Consider the following 19,123-nt stretch of genomic DNA (forward strand, 5'->3'; position numbering starts at 1 on the left):
TGCTCTTCAGAGTCGTCATCTGCCCGCACCGAGGGCATGATGGAGAGGATTGTCATCTTGCACAGGGGGCACTCGGGCTTGCTCTCAGCCCACCACAAGATGCACAGATAGGTAGCAGAATTGGTGAAGGCATGGCATCACGTAGCTGGCCTCCTCCCAGCTGCCCAGTCATATTGGGCATCAGTTGTCCAGCTCCGTGGCCATGGTCTCCACATGCTGTTGTGGGCTGGGAGGAAGCTGGGGATGCCGAGCTGCTGCCTCTCACTGGCGCCACAGCCGTGGGTGTCCCACTAGAAAAGGAAGAGCCTGTGGTCACTGGCTGGCCTGGGGAGGAGAGGAAGAATGCCCAGGTCCCTCAAGAAGGAAGCTCTCCCAGCTCCCCATGATGATGTATCCTCACACAGCTCACCTCTGCTGCTGCAAGTGCACGTCCTGGGTGCCCCAGCGGCCTGAACCTGGCAGGGCCGGGGAAGATCTTTCAATGCCTCTGGGCTTGGACACAGAGAGCTGCAAGAAACAACTCCCCAAGCATGACACTCTCACCAAAGGCCTCGAGCAACACTCCAAACTTTGCAAACTCGCTCAGCTGGAGTGCAGGCACGAGACAGCTGGCTGGGACTCAGTGCATAGATACAAGCAGCGAAGGACATATGGTCACATCGCTCAGCAAGGTCATAGTCCATCACTTGGAGTGGTCACAGCCCATCACTCGGGGACTCGGCGACAACAGAACCTGTGGTGGATTCTGTCGTCCCCACTGGATATCACTGTCCACAGCTTGGGGACATCACAACGGGCCATCTTCACCTGTGGTGCTCACCCCAGCAGCACTGTGGCCCCAGCACAAGCATCTGGGGTTAGTGCAACACCACTGCCCACTCCATCCCCCCATCTCTTGTCTTGTGCTCGGCATTGGTGTTTCACTCCAGTCCCCAAGGCCTGTGCCATGTCTTCCCAGGGCTCCGTCAGGTCGCTCTGGCCATGGCAGACATCTCCAGGCACGTATGGCAAGGGGGTTCATTGGATAACACCTCGTGCCTCCCTTGGAGGCAGGACAAAGTCCCACAAGCTCTCCCCACACGCCTGCACTGATGGCCAGCCCTCTGGGCTCCCCTGCTTCCTCCCACAGGGCATTAAAGGCAGCACTTGGCTGGCTGTCGTGGCTTTTCTCCTATCTTTCTCTCCTAGCCAGAGGGCAGAAAGGTGATCCCCCTCTGCTCAGCACCCGTCAGGCCCCACTCGGGCACTACAACCCCTTTGGGGTCATGTATAGGAAGGGGGTTGACAAACCAGAGGGGCTCAGCAGAGGCCAGGAGCTTCTGTGGGGCTGGTTCACCATGGAGCAGAGGTGGCATCATGGCATCTCACAGCACACCCAGTGCCTATGGGCAAGGCGTGAAGGTGATGGGGACAGGCTGACTCTTATTAAGCCTTATGTCAACCGGCACCCCCAGATCCCTTTCTGCATAGGCGGCTCTCCAGACACTCCTCTCCCAGTATATACTTGCGCCCAGCATCCCTCCGTCCCAGGTGCAGATTGCCCAATGCTCCAATCTATCTAGATCCCTCTGCAAGTCCACTTATCCCTCGAGAGTGTAAGCAGCACCTCTCAGTTTAGTATCATTAGCAAACTCGCTAATGGTGCATCCAACTCCTGCCTCCAGCTTTATTGATCAATATTCTGAACAGAACTGGCCCTAGAACTGAGCCCTGAGGAACACCACCGGTGACTGGCCACCAGCCAGATGTAGCCCCATTCACTACAACACTTTGAGCCCTGCCCTTCATCCAGTTCTTCACCCAGCGCACCGTGAACCTGCTCATCCCACAGCTGGACGATTTGTCCAGAAGGATGCTGTGAGGCACGGTGTCCAAAGCCTTACTAAAATCCAGAAATAACTACATCCACCGCCTTCTCTTCACACAGCATGTGATCTTACTGTCAGGATGCGTCCCTTTCACGGACACCCTCCGCCTCCCCGCCGCGGGGCCCGAGACGGCTCGCTGCTGCCCGGGCCGGGGGCCGAGGCGGCGGGGCCCGACACGGGGCAGGCCTCCGAGCGCCGGGATCCCCCTCAGGCAGCCCGGCGGGTCCCGGCTCCCGCCGGCCCCCCCTGGCGGCAGCGGCGGCCGCGGCCGCTGCTCCCCTACCCGGGCCGCCGCCTCCTTTCGGGGCGGGTCCTGGACCCGCCTGTAGGCGTTTGCGGGGGAGAAAGTAACATGGTGGCCGCTTCTTCCCCAAACGGGAGCGGCGGCGGGTCCGGCGGTTCCTGAGGAGGCGGTGGGCGCAGGGAGAAGCTCTGGGCCGGCAGCGCCGCGACAGCTGGGGCGGACGAGGGGCGCCCGGTGGCGGCTGTCTGCGGGCGGCAGGTGAGCGGCCGTAGGAGGCAGGCAGGCAGGGAGGGAGGGAATCAGGGAGGGGGCCTGACAGGCGGGGAGCGGGCGCCGGACCCGGCGCTTCGTCCGCCTTCCACCGCCCTCTTCTCCGGGCGCGGCAGGAAGGCGGGGAGCGGCGGGGGGGACCCCTCTCCTCCCCGCCCCGGGCCCCTTCCCGCTCCTCTTCCACCTTCGGAGGAAACTTCCCTCCTCGCCGGAGAGGGCAGGAGGTTCGGGGTGTCCCTCGCGGCGCCTAGTCCGTCGCTGGGAAGGGCGCCTGCTTCTCCTCTTTCCCTGCCTGCCCCGGCGGAGCTTCCGCGCTGGGGATCGCCCTTGCCCTGCGCCGGGCCGGGCCGGGAGGGTGGAGGCGCTTTCTGGGCGCTTTTTTTTTTTTTGTTAAATTTTAATTATTAGCATGGGTTTTGTTCAATTCCCTGCTGCCGGCCGCCGCTCCTCGCGGAGCGCTGGGCCCTCCGGGCAGCGCTGGGCCTGCCGCGGCGGGGGGCGGCGCAGGTGGCCGGCGCTGCAGGTGAGTCTCCCGGGCAGCTCCCTCCTTTATTTCTCCATATTTTTTTTTTTTTTTTTTTTTTAGCCCTCTCCTTTTCCACGCTCCGGCCCCTCCCCTGGGCTCCGGCGTCAGCCCATTTAACCCTTGCGGGGGGAGTGGAACGGAGGCGAGGCGTCATCGGGGCCGGCGGGGCCCACGCTCTTCTCGGTGGCAAAATGGAGGTGGCGAAAGGCCGTGTCCGGGCTGTTGGAGGGATGTCTGAATAGCGGGGGTCGGTCTCCTCCCCACCCCGCCACCCAGTGAGAGAGGCACCATTGGTAATAGTCACGCTGTGTTTTGGAAGCCGATTGAATCAGCAAGACATTGTAAAACTTACGGTTTGGTCCTGCAGATAAAAGGACAAAGCTAGAGCCGTAACTTTTAATCAGCCTTTACTATCAGCTGGGGATATCTGATGCGTCTTTGCTGCGTGACCAGATAATCTGTGTAGCAACAGGATCTGGTGATAGGCTAGGGCCTTCCTATGTCAAATCGGGGAAAAATATTTACAGAAGCTGTCAGAAGGTTTACATGCTGATTAACTCTGCTCTTAATGCCACACATGATCTTCTGAAGTTCGAGCACAACTTTACATATTGTTGATGCGGCATGCTCAGGAAGGATGCAAAAACTGAACAAAGTTACATTAACTCTAAATTAGGTGCCTGTTCTAAACTACTCTTTTTAATGCGCTTTTCTCTTGCTGTTAAGATCAAGCATGTTGCAAACATGGACTGTTGTGCTGATTTCAAACTTAATGCCCGTGGCTAAACTTTTAGATCTGCGTGAGGGCTTAGCTTGTAAACAAACAGGACGTTTGATCCTCTTTCTTTTTTTCTGTAAGCTGTGTTAGTGTGTCTTCTGGTGACTTCTGTAGTATTTTCTTGGCTTATTGTGGTGTTTTTAACCAAGCTAAATCTGAGCCTGCGTATGGACACGTTAGTGAAAAGAAAATTATTTGCTTTTGGTTACTTTTGTTGGCTATTGTCTTGTGTAGACTAAACACAAAGTTAGTAAAAGTTTCTGCATCACTCTTTTAAGGTAGCATGTTAGGAACTAAGGTGGTAAATGTTCTCTGTGTTCTTGGGGCAAAAATAATGATGGAATGCAAATTGCATCATACCGTTTGGAAAATGAAAGGATTGGTGGGGTTTTTTTTGTGGTTTTTTTTTTTTTTTTTGTGAGAAGCAATCATGACCAAACTTAACTGACTAGCCAGACTGCTAATCAGAATACCATATATATTTCAAATGCTTGTCACAAAGGACACAAACTAAAAAAAAATCCAAAGTGTTACATAGGTTGAGAATGTTTCTACTATAAATGTGACTGTAAGGGGTTTTTTTAAGACTTTTTTTTAATAATTGGCTGACAGGTTGCTTTTTACCGTTCCAGTGGATATGAGATGCTAATAATGCATTCTGTCTTGAGTGGTGCAATGAAAGAGTTCAGTAGAAACCAGCAACGTAAATACTGGCTTGCCTACATGACTTCTGACTTCTATGTTAAAATGGTTACAACCACACATAGACACTACTGCTAAAATCTCAAATATTTGATTTATTTTTTAAAAATAATCTTATAAATCAAGATGTGCCTTTTCTTGAATACAGATAAGTATGTTACATTTGGCTGTGCCTTCTTAGGTTAAGGTTGGGCTCTCTATAGCCCAAAGTAAATGTCATGACATCTTCTTGGACCATGTCTTACGTGTTTGTTTTCTTGTTTGAAGATTTTGTGTGTGATTTCTTTCCGATCAACTTTTGTATTTATCTGAATGAAAACTGTCTAACTCAAGCAAAACTGGGATATCCAAACGGTAGTATGAGTAACATCCTTCTGACTCAACATGTATGAATTCTTATGTGGAGTAGCAGTGCTACATATTATTGAAATACAGTGCTTGAAGTGGTATCTTTTTATGTTTCGTTCTTTCTTAGGTCTGCCTTTGGCCAGTGGAGAATTGAATCTGGAATTACATCTCGGTATGCTTTAAGGACAGATAAGTTCCGGTGTTAGCCTTGATGCACATGTCTGTGTTTGCTTAAAAATACAATAGGAAAAAAGTCTCAGTATAATGAGGTAGGAAAGGTGTATTGCCAAAGTTGTAAGAGGAAGGTAAGGTAGTCTTTTGACTGTTATGTAAGATCAGATGTCTTATTTGTTAAGCTTTCAGATAAATTTCAATGGCAACCATAGGCATAGAGCAGTACACTTAAAGACTAGCATGTTTCGTGGTCTTACTGGTTTCATGTAGCGTCTCCTTCTGTGACTGACTTAGCCTTCTGACTCAAATAGCAACAGAAATTACCTGTAACCTCTAAACCTGGCATCTTTTTGTTTAAGGGTAGCTTGCAGTGTAGAAATCTATCTGATAGAACTTTTTTTTTCTGTGCTTGCTAGGCATCCCAAGGCATGGATTACCCACCTTCAGCATGCCTAAAGGCTCACAACCCTGACCTCTGTGCAAATGGTGGTTAGAAGTGAAGTGACTTAGTTCAAGGCTGTTTCTGGACTACAGCATAGGTTCTGGTGGAGCGTGACTGTTTCACGTTCAGTTATTCTGGTGACTGCATCTGTCACAAAATGTGCGCATACATACTTATTTATTCTAAAGTTTCAGGAATGCAGTTACACTGTGCTACATGTTCCAAGCTGGAATAGAGCAGAAAGTTTTGTCTTGGTTGATACCTCACTCTAGTCCTTTGTTTCTGCTTCCAGGATCTTCAAGGTTATAAATGTGGTCCTGATCTTCAATGTTTGCTTTGGCAGACAGGAAACTTGAAAACAGTTTTCAGAATAGCAAAAATTATAATGATGTTCTCTGTTTATGCATGTGACTCTTTGCTTTAAAAAAAAAAAAAAGTAAAAACAAACTCAAGATTGTCGGTACAGATAACCATAAAAACGTGCCCCGGATTTCTTGCCTAAAGGTTGGCTTGCATGTCATTAAACATTCCTTCCATTTTGTTTCAGTTAAATGCAGTGAGCCGGTTTGCCTTATTCTGCTTTCATCTTCACATTTTGGGACACTTCAGTTCCTTTCCTTTACTATCAAAAACTTCTCTAAAGAGACTTGATGCCTTTCAAGCGTCAACCAAGAGCCTGTGCTTTTCTGTCTAAAAGATGTTAAAAATAGTGTAAATCAGGGATTGACTTGCAAATTAAGTTGTTCAGTTCTGGCAGCAAAAGCTGAGTTTACAATTACAGCTCTCCAAAGTAGTAGAAGCTTTCTTCCTCTTGAATTGGAAGTGTTCTCCAGTTGTGAACAAATTGCAGCTCTACTGCAAAACGTAGCCATTTTTCACCAGAGAGCCTAAGAATCCCACATTTTTGCTTTCTCTCCGAACCTATGCATTTCAGTGATAGCTTTTGCCTTTATAATTAATTACGGACTTTGATCAGTAATGCTTAAACTGAAGTCTGGCCACTGACGCATTCTTCAGTGCTCCGGTTCCCCTTTGCAAGTCTTTCATGTTGAGGCATTGTGTGACTGGTGAAAGCAAGAATTTTTTTTTTTTTCTCACTTTTTTTTATTTTCTTCCCCTGTTGGGCAACCCAGTGCTGCTATTCCTGGTGTCACATAACAAGGCTCCAGCCTTCTTCATTATTCCCTGGGGAAGAAACTATACTCTCACCCAGATAAGAAACCTGACATAGGTAGAAGTTTTGCAAGTAAGATATCTTCCAGCCGTGTCTGTATAATGGGTAAACTATATCTTTCTGCTTTAAGAAGGAATGAAACTATGGTTAAAGTTGGGAAAAAGAGAAGCACAACTAGAGAGCAGCTGCCTCGCAGCAGCAGATGCAGAAAAAGAAGTTCAAGCACCTAATGTTTCAGGGAAAGCAAGAAATCAAGGCATGTATAGCTATATAATTAAGCCCTGAAACTTCCACAGCATATCCATCTTGGTCTCAGAGAAAGTTATAGAAAGGAAAAACTGCTGAGTCACAGCAACAGGTTATTCAGTCGGTTACTCCAGTCATTGCATGGGACTATTGCAAAATGTAAAAACCGGTGTGGCTAGTTCTTAACAGTAGATCAGCCAGCTGTCCTTGGAAGTAACAGCAGTAGCTTGCCTAGACTAGGGAGTCATTTGTACCTATACCTTCATTGTTTTCTTGATGCTTGAGTTCTCCCAATAACATTTTACGTCATGAATAACCTTAATGGGAATATAAACTGCTGGATATGTAGGTGTAAATGGCAGAAAATTGTTGTGTTTGAAAGTAATACGAATTTAAGTACACTGGGGTTTAGTTTTTTTGAAGCATAGATAGTATCTTTTGCAGGTTTCCTTAAAACGAATCATAAAAAATAAGCAATGTGTTTGCCAGAGGAAATACTTTCAAGGATGGGGATAGCTTGAGAAATGTGTAATTTATGTTAAACATATGTGTCTTGTACCTGTTAAGCTTCTGAAACCACCAAAGATGTGACTGAAGAGGGATATTGACATAAGTTAGTCTAGGGAGACCCATGTTTCTTGGCTCCCTTCTTCGCCTGTTATCCACCACTTAACTTTTTAGGGGGTAATTCTCAATGTAAGCATGACTTTAAGTGCCCTCAATTATAATTTGAAGCTCCGCTTCCACTTGCTGTAGAAGAAACCTAGGAAAGATAACCACGTGAAGTTAAGTTTAGTTTTCTGCATAGGTCCCACAAACATGTACAAACAAAATTTGGATTTGTCAGGAGTAAGAAGAGTACAAGTCATTTTCCTGTAAGCTTTATAAGTCATGAACCACTGTGATGTATAGGTGTGGTTAATTAATGAATGGGAACAGTATGCCTCTTAGTGGTCACATCCAGGTTGTTTTCAGTTCTGAATATTAAAGAATAAGCAGGACATAAAAGAGGAAACTTCTTAAGTGCATAAACACATTACTGTTTTCTAAAAGTTGTGATGAAATCAGAAAAAGCAAGTCTACATGACTCCTGTACAATGTTTACTTGACTCGAAGTGAATTCTTGCAGTTAGAATCATCACTGAAAGACCTGGATTTCTTCTGACCTTAAATTCTTGCATAACCTTGGGGATGCATCCTTATCTTTTTTTCTTCTTCTTTTTTTTTTTTTTTTTTCCTTTTAGTTATGCCTTAGGCTTTGTATAGTAATTCTCCCTGTATAGGACTGTTTGTGTTTTGTTATGTGGATAAAGTATAAGCATATCACCACAAAGTTTTCCAATACTAATAAACTATGTAGACAAACTTGAAGTTGCACTGGTATAAGAAAATCATAAGTCATTAACAGAACAGACTTTGCAAATTAAAAATTGTTTTTGCTGCTGGTGGTCTGCTTAACACAGGGACTTATACCAGAATACCTCTATGTCTCTGAAGAGCACAATTCTTTTATGCACTCCTGGCTATGGTGATACAGTTCTTCTAGGAATCAACCAAATCTACATTATGCGTAATAAAAGAAGGAGTATGTTGTTCAGGACTGGGTAGATCAACTAGAAAGTTTACCTTTGAAAAAAGGCATAGTATGTCACCCATGCTTTCTTAAAAAGGCAGTGGCATTTCAGACTCTGAGGTATATACTTTGTGGCTTTTCTGCTTTGAACTTTTTTTTGTAGGCATCTTCTTGTAGGGTAATTATATGTGAAAGCGTTAAGCTCCTTTGGGTTATGATGACTCATTCACCGTGAATGTAGTGACTAATGTGACATTTCAGTTTATTTTAAAGAAAACAGAACAAATCCTGCACAAAGACATTTATAGCTTTTCTTCTTTCTTCTGTTAGATTCAGATGTACAGTGTACACACTGTTAATCTCAAAACCTCTCCTTCTTAGTCTCTTCGATCTAACTGATTCTGCTAGGGGAAAAAAATCTTACTAAATAAGTCACTCCTCTAATTTTAAACTGTTTTCCTAGCTGTATTAATAGACTGATGATAAACAAATCTGAGAAGGGAAGCTGCCTTGAGCTTCAAGTGCCTAATTGTCTCGTACATTTTTAAAAATCTCATCCTTAACTGGTATGCTTGCTGGATTGAACGTCTGAGTTGAAATACTTTACGTTTGAGACGTTCAGGTTGGTAAGTGCAAAATTCTCTTATATTACTCCATTTGTATCCCTATTCTTTTTGTCTGTATGGAGTATTTAAGCTGCCCTAGACCTGTTAAAAAATGACAGAGTAAGAAGAAGGAAAAAAAAGAGAGTGTAAAGCATTAAAACTGTCTTATAAAGGAATGTATGATGCCCTTTGGTTTGAACAAGGACAGAAATGCTGGTAGCCCACCTCTTGGGTAAATCCTCTGACTACGTAAATATTGTCCCACCTGCTTCTTCGCAGAGCCAGTAATACATTAAAGTGTACAGTGGAGCAGTATCAGTGGAGGAGAATAAAGATATTCCACTACTGTATACTTGGGAGCGGATTGTGATGACTGCCATACTTTTTTTTTGCTGTTGTTGTTTTTGGTGTTTGTTTGTTTGGGTGTTTTTTGTTTGGTTGGTTTTTGTTTGCAAAGGGAGGAATGGTGAATTCCACTCTACCCTGAGCAGCGAAATGGAACGTAGGGGTTTCAAACGTTTTGTGCATGCCACAGCAGCTGAGCATTGGGTAGAGGGACAAGGCTGTGCTGTTATGTAAGTCATGTGGGAGGAAAATGAAGAAATCTTGGGAAAGGATATCTGCTTGAATTTCCAAACAATTTGGAAAAAGCTGAGTTCAGTCTTCCAAGTAAATTGAATAAATCTATTCCTAGACGGTTAAATTGGAAATAGGAATGCTAAGCGTTGTGAATTATGTCCACAATAGTCATAGCCTGCTTTAGGTAACCAGATTTTTCAGTTCTAATATATCACTACATCAATTAAAACATTATGTATCCAAATACACATAAAAACGTGTGTGAAGAGTATTGTAAATGGGAAGACAAGTGCATATATTAAATTATGACAGAAATGGATGTTGCAAATAATAAAGCATAACAACAGTAACATGAAGGGCACAACAATATAAAACAGTAAGTTGACATTGGTTTTTGCATTGGTTTCTCTTTGCACAAGAGAGAGTATGACTTAATTCTTAAACTTGGTTTCAGAATTCTACCATAGGTACGTTTTAGGTAAGTGTTTAGTCTGAGAACTCCACCAGTGTGTTGAGTGATACGATACAGATATTTTGAGTGTTAGATGATAGTATTATGAGAAAGATGAAATTATGTGCAATGTCAAACTTCACATTTACTTGCCATCTGCTGAGTGATAAGGCTTCATGACAGAGAATGTCAGGCTTGCTATCCTTTGACAGCATTTTTTTAGTGTTTGAGGAAAATATTTATTAATACTTTTGTCTGTGGTAAGTAGTACCTTTCTAATATGCTATCTTTTGTGATTATTTTCTTCAGAAGTTCATGTAATACACAACATCATTTTAATATTCTAGTGATCTCGCATTTGATATACATTCAGAAGACTGAAATAATGAGCTTTAATGGGTTCAGATACTCAGTTCTCCTGAATATATGTGTATATATATATATATTTTCAGGAATATAAGTGAGCACAGCAAGAAGCAAGGATTGATAACCAAGGGCTTTTAAGGGGTCGAAAGTTAAGTTTCTTTACACGTACTGTAGAATACAGAGGGAAAAAAGATTTCTTGGTTTTGTGATGAGCTGTGTAAAAATCAGATGTTCTGATTGTTTCAGAAGTGACTGAAAATTTTAATGGAAAAGAAACAGGAAAAACACAAGTCAGGTTTTCCACATAATGACAAAAATTTCTTGTCTGTGCATAAAAATTAACTTTGTCCGTACAGACTTAAGCAATATTTTTATGTTTATTCTGGAGCAAGAGTTGTAGTCATAATGAAGAGTTTGAATCACTTTACATCTGTGATTTCACAGATACACAGCCCACTTGATGACTTCTATTTGTGAATGCTTTTCCATTTTCATACTTTGAGTATTACAATAGCTTTTCTATCCTTTAGGTGGCTTTTATCAGCTTTGGTCTGGCTTTTGGAGTTGTGAATGGACTGGAGTGTGGTTGCATGGGTCCTCTTGTGATGATTCTTTAATAATTCTAATGAATTAGAAGAGACATCGGAGGCAATCATGCAGTTACTGCACTTCCTTAGAATGCTGTGATCCATTTCTCTATTAGCCTTTATCTAGGAATGGGAAGAGTAGTCTAGGTACTAAGCAAAGAGCTTGTCTTTAGAAAGTTTTGCTAAAATATTTGACAATACAGAACACCCTTATGAAAGTTGAGGGCAGAAGTTTTCAGGAACCATACTCCTGCCCAAGCTTTTTGCGCGTGATTTAGCGTTTGTAGTAACTTTATTGCAAGGTGACCTGTGAAGTGAGTGGTGCAGAAGGGTTACTCAGAAGCCCAGCCTACGCTCTTTCCGTGTTTGCTGCAGATGTGGTAATACAAATCCTCACTGCAAAAATGTGCTGCAGATCAAGATTGTGGTATGCCTAGTGCAGCATAAACAGCAAAAAGACAGTTCCTCCTGTAAGATTCTCACTGCTGCAGCGTTAAGACAAAAAGCATGAATATTCTAACTGCTGTCAGGCGTGTGGTTTGGACTTTTTTAAGCAATCTTGGCAAAAGAGAGTTTCTTAATGAGGAGTTGGCAAGAAGATTAAAAGACAGACTTCTGAAGTGTTAATAAGCTCCTGCCAAGCTTGAAAAGCAGCTGAGAAAGAATGAAAATGCTGACATGAAACCGAGTGATTTGAGGCTGGTGTCATAGGCCAACCAGAAATGGGAGTCGTCCTCTTGATAGCCAGGAAAGGTTTTCCATGAGGTGGGGATAGGCTGTGAGACTCCGAAAGTGTGAATGTAGCAGCCTGTGTTTGATGTGATAAAGCTGTTAATGGAGAGACCTACAAAGAAAAATTACTTCTTTCTGCAGTGTTTTTTTTTTTTTTCCCAAAAAAAGATAAAAATGAGGAAAATCGCGTTCCTCAAAATCAGTCAATGGGTTTTCCACTCCGAATTTGTGGAGCCCTTAGGAGACGATTTCAAGCAGCGTATGGCTGATTGTATTGTAGGCAGCTAACAAAAATGAAATCAAAGCATGATTCTGTGATCTGGCAAATCTCTGCCACTGGAGAGTCTGGCAAAACAATTTCAGTGCTAGTACTTCACTATTTGAATGCCAGTAGAGAGAGCAACAAGAAAGAGAGTATATCAAACTCATACTTCAAGTAACACCTCAGGTGGATTTGAAACAGAACATCTTTTCTTCTCTGCTTTGACCTCTCTAGACTAAAATGTAGTCTGTCCTCACCCCAGTGAAAAAAGGACACCAAGAAAACCTGTGAAGAGCAATCTAGGAGATTTGGGTCCCAGAAGGCAGTTAACTATTGGACTATTGTCTCTTGACTTTTTCTTCACTTTCTTATTTTTGTCTCAGGCTACTATATTTGGCTTTGTTCCAATGGAGTTTCCAATTACAGAAAGAGTTCTCTAACAAAGAATGTTTCCAGGGCTGCAGATGTTTCACTCATTACATAATACTGAGCATGGCTAACCTTTAAAGCTTGCAACTGGGGCAGTAAGTGCATTTTATAAAGTACTTCCTTTGCTTTAAGAACTGTTATTATTATTATTACATTTTCCCTCTTGGAGTACTTTCTTTGCAGCCTCTGGGGTAGTTGCCATCTTCTGTTACGTGAAGGAACACTTCGGGTACAACACTGGTGAAGCAAGATTGAACTGGTTTATTTAATGAGTGTGGCTGGACTGCTTGCTGATTATCGTTCTTCCCTTCTCACATCTTTTCCATTTCTCTTTTCTGTCCTTGGCAATAGAACTTAATTTATTGGTACCAAACTTGCCTTCATTGATTCCAGCTGCTTCTCCTCTAGACTCTCTAGGTCATTTCAGAATTTGGTTTTTGGCTTCAAATGTCTGTAACTGCTCCAATTTTTATACCATTGGACAACATTAAATTACTGTACAATAGGAAAACTTGAACCGTTGAGTGTGATAGAGATAGTATGGAGTCAGGTTTTTCTTTTTGTTTTCTTCCTTCCTCTCCCCCCCCCCCCTTTTTCTTTTTTTCTGCACTTTTTCCTGAGGGGCATTTTCATACTCCTGAGCATCCTGGATCACAAAGTCCATTAAACAAGTGATATTTTCAGTCATTTGTAATTCATAAGTAGCTGTTCAAATTGCTATCAGAAAATTTTGCTTCTGAAAGCTTTGTTATGTTTGCTACCAGCATTTATATCATGACATTATTGCTCCACTGTTTGTAGCAATAGTAACTGGTTCTACTTACAATCTGAAAAATCAGACTAAAAGAACAGTTTGGCTTCCTAAGACAGAATTTTAAACTGTTTGTAGTTTGCTTTTATGTCTTTTCTGAATAATTCAAATTTATTAAATATAAAGTTAAAAATTTGTTACTAGTTCCCTCCCTTCCTTTGATAATTTCTGCGCCAGCAGTTCAAGGAATTACATACAGGACAGGAAAACATAGATAATGCAAAGAAAATTCAGGGTAATGGAGAACAGGAATGTATTTTGTTTAAGGACAAAATTGTTTTAAAATGTTATTCATTGTTTCTAAAATAGGTAGGTTGGAAAAGCCGTAAGACTCCTTAGTAACAGAATTGATGCTTAAGTGGCAAATGGTATACACCTTACAAAACTAGAGAATTATTGCTATGTAATTGTCACTTATTACAATACTGGATTTGCAAAAGTCAGTTCATTTCCTCACCACTCCTTCATATGAAGCACACTATGGCATCATTTCAAAGCCCACGGTTTGCAATTGAAAAGGAAAACTGCGTTGGAAGAATACAGACACCTGTTTCACATTATATGAATGGTGTATTTGTTAGTGGCTCTCGTGAAAACGTCAGTAACAAATTCCCAGAGAGATACCAAATATCTGTCTTACTCAAGTTTTAAAGAAATACGGGTGTCTTTAGCCATCGTAGAAGTTACAGTTCGAAGCCTGAAAGAGATCTTTTCGTTTCCCACCTGTGGTGTTTTATTTTAGCCTTTGGTCTTTGGGTTTTAGGTATATCTGATAATTTGATGTTAAGATTTTTTTCATTTAATCAATTTATAAAATACAGTCTGTTTTTCAGCACTAGCTATACATCTGTGTTTGATGTTTCAGGAGCTTAAAGCAAAAGCGATTTTATTCTCAAACATTCACAGTATGCAGAACTCTTATGCTCTGAGAACTGTTTTTTTCTACAACTGGAGGGGGGGAAGGCAACTGTTTCATCAAACTGTTTCTAGGCTTAGTGCCTTTACTTCCATAGGAATTTCTTACCTGAGGTGATCTGATGTGGCATTTCTGCTCCTTTCCTACTATAGTGCCCTGATCTATTTGTAAGGCTTTAGAAAACCTTCACAGGAAGCTGATTACATTTTTTTATGCCAGATTTTTATGTTCAGATGCTGTCAGAAAACAGTCTGGTACAAAACCAGCTCATACAGAGTCAACATTTTGTCTTTGAATATGTGCAAATTGGCACCAATTTAGCTATGTGATGCAAAAAGCCAGTTTAGATTATTTGCAGTAGAGGACCTTGATACAACTTGTTTTCTGGATGAAATGAAATGAATTGATAAAAGGCATGCTATAGGAATACTTCATTAAATGTAATTGGCAAGTCTTTTATCTTCCCCCTTGTTCTTCAGTTCATTTTTCACAATGTTATAGACCCCCATAAGATAATCAGCTTGTAGTTTGTAACCTATTTCAATTGTGCAACCATTACCTTCTCAAATGTTTACTTGAAAACTGCTATGAAGGAATGGTCTTGTATTTGCATATGCGCATGTTCAGACCCAGTCATGGGTGACATCCAGCCATTCTTGTTCCACAGCTGGCTGTGTTAAGACAGGTAGAAGGTGGGCATTGCATGTCTGTGAAGTTTTTTTTGCAACTCTAGTTTTTTCTTATACTTGTGCGATTTAGTCAAGTGACTGTAACTGTTATTTTATTTCATAATTTATGACAATGTGATATGCATTCCAAAAAAGTAAGTGTTTAAATGCATGACTGGGAATTCTTTTTCTCTTGTTACTGTCTGTGGCTAATAATCTGTGGACTGCTTTTTTTTTTTCTTTTTCTTTTTTTTCTGTTTTAATCCTGTTCAGTGCTAATGGTATGCTTGAGGTAACGTTGCCTTACCTTGTCTTTTGTTATGGTGTTATATATATGTGTGTGTATGTATACTCATGCCATTTTCTTACACATAGTAAAATCTGCTTCATAGCACTCATATATAGACATGTCCATGTAAATTCCCATGTGTTGCTAATGATATCTTAAGCGTTTCATAACCTCCTTAGTTCATCTGAACTCATTTAACACTATTGAATAGTCTCATTTATAACGTTCCATTCTGTAGTAATTTTAAATAATCTGTGATGCATACGCAAAGTCTGATTTCTGCTGTCCTACGTGTGCCAAACTGAACTGCATAAGCTGGAATTCCATGCTTATCTGAGTCAAAGTGTGCTTGCTTAGAAGTGACTATGGTATGGACAAACATACTGATGTGAGCAATAATAATGAAAGGTACGCTGGAATGGACAAGCAACTGGAGTGCAAGCTGTTTGGGAACCCTGTATGTATACTCCAGTACGCTCTGGTTGTTAAATGGTAGTATCGGTAACTGTCTTTGCATATGCTGCTTACATTTAAGTGTGTGGGGCTATATATGTGTGCTAGAGTCATAGCTGTATTTTGTGTTTAAAAAAAACAGCCTAAAGTTCCGATTGCCAAGTATAGCCCATGATTGCATTGCTCGTTGCTTTTCAAAGTGAATTCCATGTATTAGCTTCCATGTCTTGAAATCTAGTTAAACAAAGACAAAATTTGAGGCAATTAGAACAGAAGCAATCTTTCCAATTTATTGAATACAGTTAACACTGAGAACAACCCTCAGTGTGTGCTTTCTGTTGCTATGGAATAAAACTAGGAAATAGTGTTGGTTTTTTTTTTTAAAAAAAAAAAAAAACAAACAAAACCCCCCCAAAAAACAAACCAAAAACCCCCCGAAGAAAGCACTATTATTGATGTATTTCCAGTAATCTAAAGTTTTAAAAAATAGCATTCATAGTGTTAGTCCTAAACATTGTGTCCTATAGTTGTTTCAGTCTTTTAGCATTTGTATTTAGATCTGATTTTTATAAACAGTCCTATAGACAAAACTCGTAAGTATCCAAATTGCCACTGCTGGTCAGACTTGCTAAGTTCAGGCCTTCAGTTTCCACCTCTCCTGTCCCAAGTGACTCAACTTTATTGTTCTGATTTAAGATCACCCGGTTCCGCAAAAAAAAAAAGTCTTCAGTTTCTTCGCACCAACTTTGTCATGCCTTTATCTTACCACTGTTGCAAAATAACACATGAAGATTTTTTTACCAAAGCCTATAGTGACAGGATAAGGGGCAACGGTTTTAAACTGAAAGGTGGTAGTTTAGACTGGACATAAGGAAGACCTTCATTACAATGAGGGTGGTGAGACACTGGAACAGGTTGCTCAGAGAAGTTGTTGATGCCCCATCCCTGGAAGTGTTCAAGGTCAGGCTGGACGGGGCTTTGAGCAACCTGATGTAGTGGAAGATGTCCTGGCCGATGGCAGGAGGGATTGGACTAGGTGATCTTTAAAGGTCCCTTCCAACCCAAACTGTTCTGGTACTTAAAATGTGTGCAGAAAGAAGAGGGGCAAGCTGAAGGCTTAATGCAACCTAACTGTATCTCTTTGCTGTGTGTGACAAGTGATTTAGCTTCTTCAAGCATGTCTTTAAAGGCATTTACAAATATTATTTTAATTTCTTTCCATTTTCAGTTTTAATGAATAGCTGATACTGCTTTATCTCAAGAAGCCTGCTGTCTTGCTGGTTACTTATTTTAACTCTAACATGTGTATGCATGTTATGTAATGCTTTTAATGTGAATTAGGGACATTTCTGAAGTCACTCATTAGAAGAAATTCTGCACTGGTTGCTGTGGTATAAAATTAAGATTTAACAAGCATCAATTTAGATTCTTTTATATGAAGGGGAAACAAATTGTTCTTGCTATCCCTTCACCAATAACATTATTTATCTCGGCACAAGATAAAAGGATAGTCTGTGCGAATAAAGAATCGTATTTCTCCCTTCTCTACCACAGTAAGGAAAGTTTATGAATTTTCAGAAAGGTAAGCAAACTTTGCCTGCCCTGTCTGTCTTCAGATTAGTTAATTGTAAATAATTGAGAAGCCGCACAGATAAAGACTTGGTTAAGTTCTGTATTGGGGTGTGAGGTGCCTGTGGTAGTCTTTGTGTTGTCTATGAAGTGTTGCCTAGCGCAGTTCTTGAAAAACGTAGTAATGCTTCTCTCTTACTCAGTTTGTGGCCAGTATATTTTCCAGGTGTTGCAGATGACCTCCTGACACACTGTCTTGTATCCATCCAGTAGAGTCTTTGTCTTTTAAATTAGTTTAGCAAATCCAGTGTCTTCCCTGATCTTTCGGCCAGTTTATTTTAGGAATAATTCTCAGAGCAGAAGCACATTTTTCTTTTAACTTCTTTACTGCCAATAGCCAAGTATAATTCATTTGCAAAACCAAGCATTTGTGTAGAAGTTCTGAGTTTTACTTAAAAATCTTAACTGTGCAGGCTGTTTACAAAATGTTTCAGCCACAGTGCACAAAAAGTGCTGAAGTTATTCTTCAGTCTGGAATAAAACTTATTTCCTATGCAGTCTGGTTACAAAAATATTTTTAGTTATGAGGTACATATCGCATCATCTCTAAGTTATTCCATTATCTGTTTATATATGCTATAGGCTTCCATACAGCAAGTACTTTTTAAGTTGTAATTTCCGCATGTTGTAGGTTTTGGGCACTGTCAGTATCTGAAAGAAGATGCAAGTGAGTTTAATAAATTGCAAAGTCATGTGTTAGTCATTAATCATTTCCAAAATACCTTTTTAATTTCATTTCTTTGACCATCAGTTCACCAGTATTTTCAGTTAAATGGATTTCTGGACTTTGATTATATTGAAAGTAGGCTGAAAAACTTCTTTATAGCTTTATTTTTATTTGTGACTTAAGGTGAGGAATATCTCAGTTTGAGTCTTCATGTGGGTAGTGGAGGAAAAGGTCACAGATTATACAAAAGAGTTGGTCTTTCTTATAACGTATCATTAAAAAGCCATCTGCTTTTTCAAGGGAGCATTCTATAAGATAATACATTACTTCATTGCTGCTTACTGCATTATATATCTCTTCAGTTGCAGCAAGATTTGTCTATAAAACTGTCTCACTGATGTTAGGCTTTTACTGATCTGAAGTCGTTTCTTTCTAGTGGACACTCGCTTAGAGCAGAGTTTTGAAACCAGAGAGATTTTTATACATAAAGTTCAACTCTATTTCATAGACTTTTGCTACGTCAAAAATAAACTTGGGAAGAACTTTACATTCAGTTTGTGTATTGGTAGTAGTGAGTTTTCTTTGCAGTGCTCAGATGAGGAATTAAGAGGCTTTTAAGACCAACGTGATTTTTTCCAGGTAAAGTTATGCTAGTTGGCCCCCTGAGCCTTATGCTAAGTGGGGGTTTTTTTGAGAAGGCTTAAGATAGGCACTCCAGTTAGGAGTGAACTGAAAAAACCTTTGTTATCCACACACACTCTTGGCATAAATTTATTTTACTCTTTGTACGAATTGAGATGCTAGCAATTTATGCCACTTCTTTCCAGGAGCTGAAAGGAACAAGCAATTACCTAAGGATTTTCCTGCACATAAGCCTTAAAAACCTCTTCCTCTGAACCCACTCTGTGGGTGGTTATTCTTACTCTGGAGTGAGTTCACACACAGGTTTCCAAGAATACCTTCTCCTTAATAGTGTCAGGTGTTAAGTATGGGATTTGTCTGTAACTTATCCGATCGGCGTTTGTGGCAAACCCTTTCCCTTGGTTGCTGCTGTACACAGTTTTATAAAGTTTACGTTTCCTTTTCTTTAAGTCCACATGCCAAAAACTGCGTTTACCCGTACCATTTGTTTCTTGACTTATGTTGGCTTTCCAGCCTAATTTTAGAGGATATTTCGATACTAAAATATTTTTAGGATTAGGACAGACATATATTTAGAATTCTAGACTTCCATCTTTGTATCACAAGTTCAAAGGGAGATAGCATAAATTATGCCATGACTTTTTAGGAAGGAAAGACTCTAATTAATGAAAAGCTCTTCTGAGTCTTGGCTT

General features: G+C 41.2%; 1 protein-coding gene across 3 annotated transcripts in view; it reads left to right on the plus strand.

Moving 5' to 3' along the window:
* Positions 1 to 2,195: 2,195 nt before the first annotated feature.
* Positions 2,196 to 19,123, plus strand: part of DENND4C (DENN domain containing 4C) — a 75,225-nt gene continuing 58,297 nt past the window's right edge. For 2 of the 3 annotated variants that reach the window (XR_012584851.1, XM_074569230.1), the window contains exon 1: positions 2,196 to 2,370. The gene's annotated coding sequence lies outside the window, so the exon portion shown is untranslated. Of the gene's footprint in view, positions 2,371 to 3,153; positions 3,202 to 4,863; positions 4,909 to 19,123 lie in introns of those variants that run through there. The other variant, XM_074569232.1, reaches the window with a different exon arrangement.

This window comes from Larus michahellis, chromosome Z, assembly GCF_964199755.1.
Source record: "Larus michahellis chromosome Z, bLarMic1.1, whole genome shotgun sequence".
Classification (NCBI taxonomy): Eukaryota; Metazoa; Chordata; class Aves; order Charadriiformes; family Laridae; genus Larus; species Larus michahellis.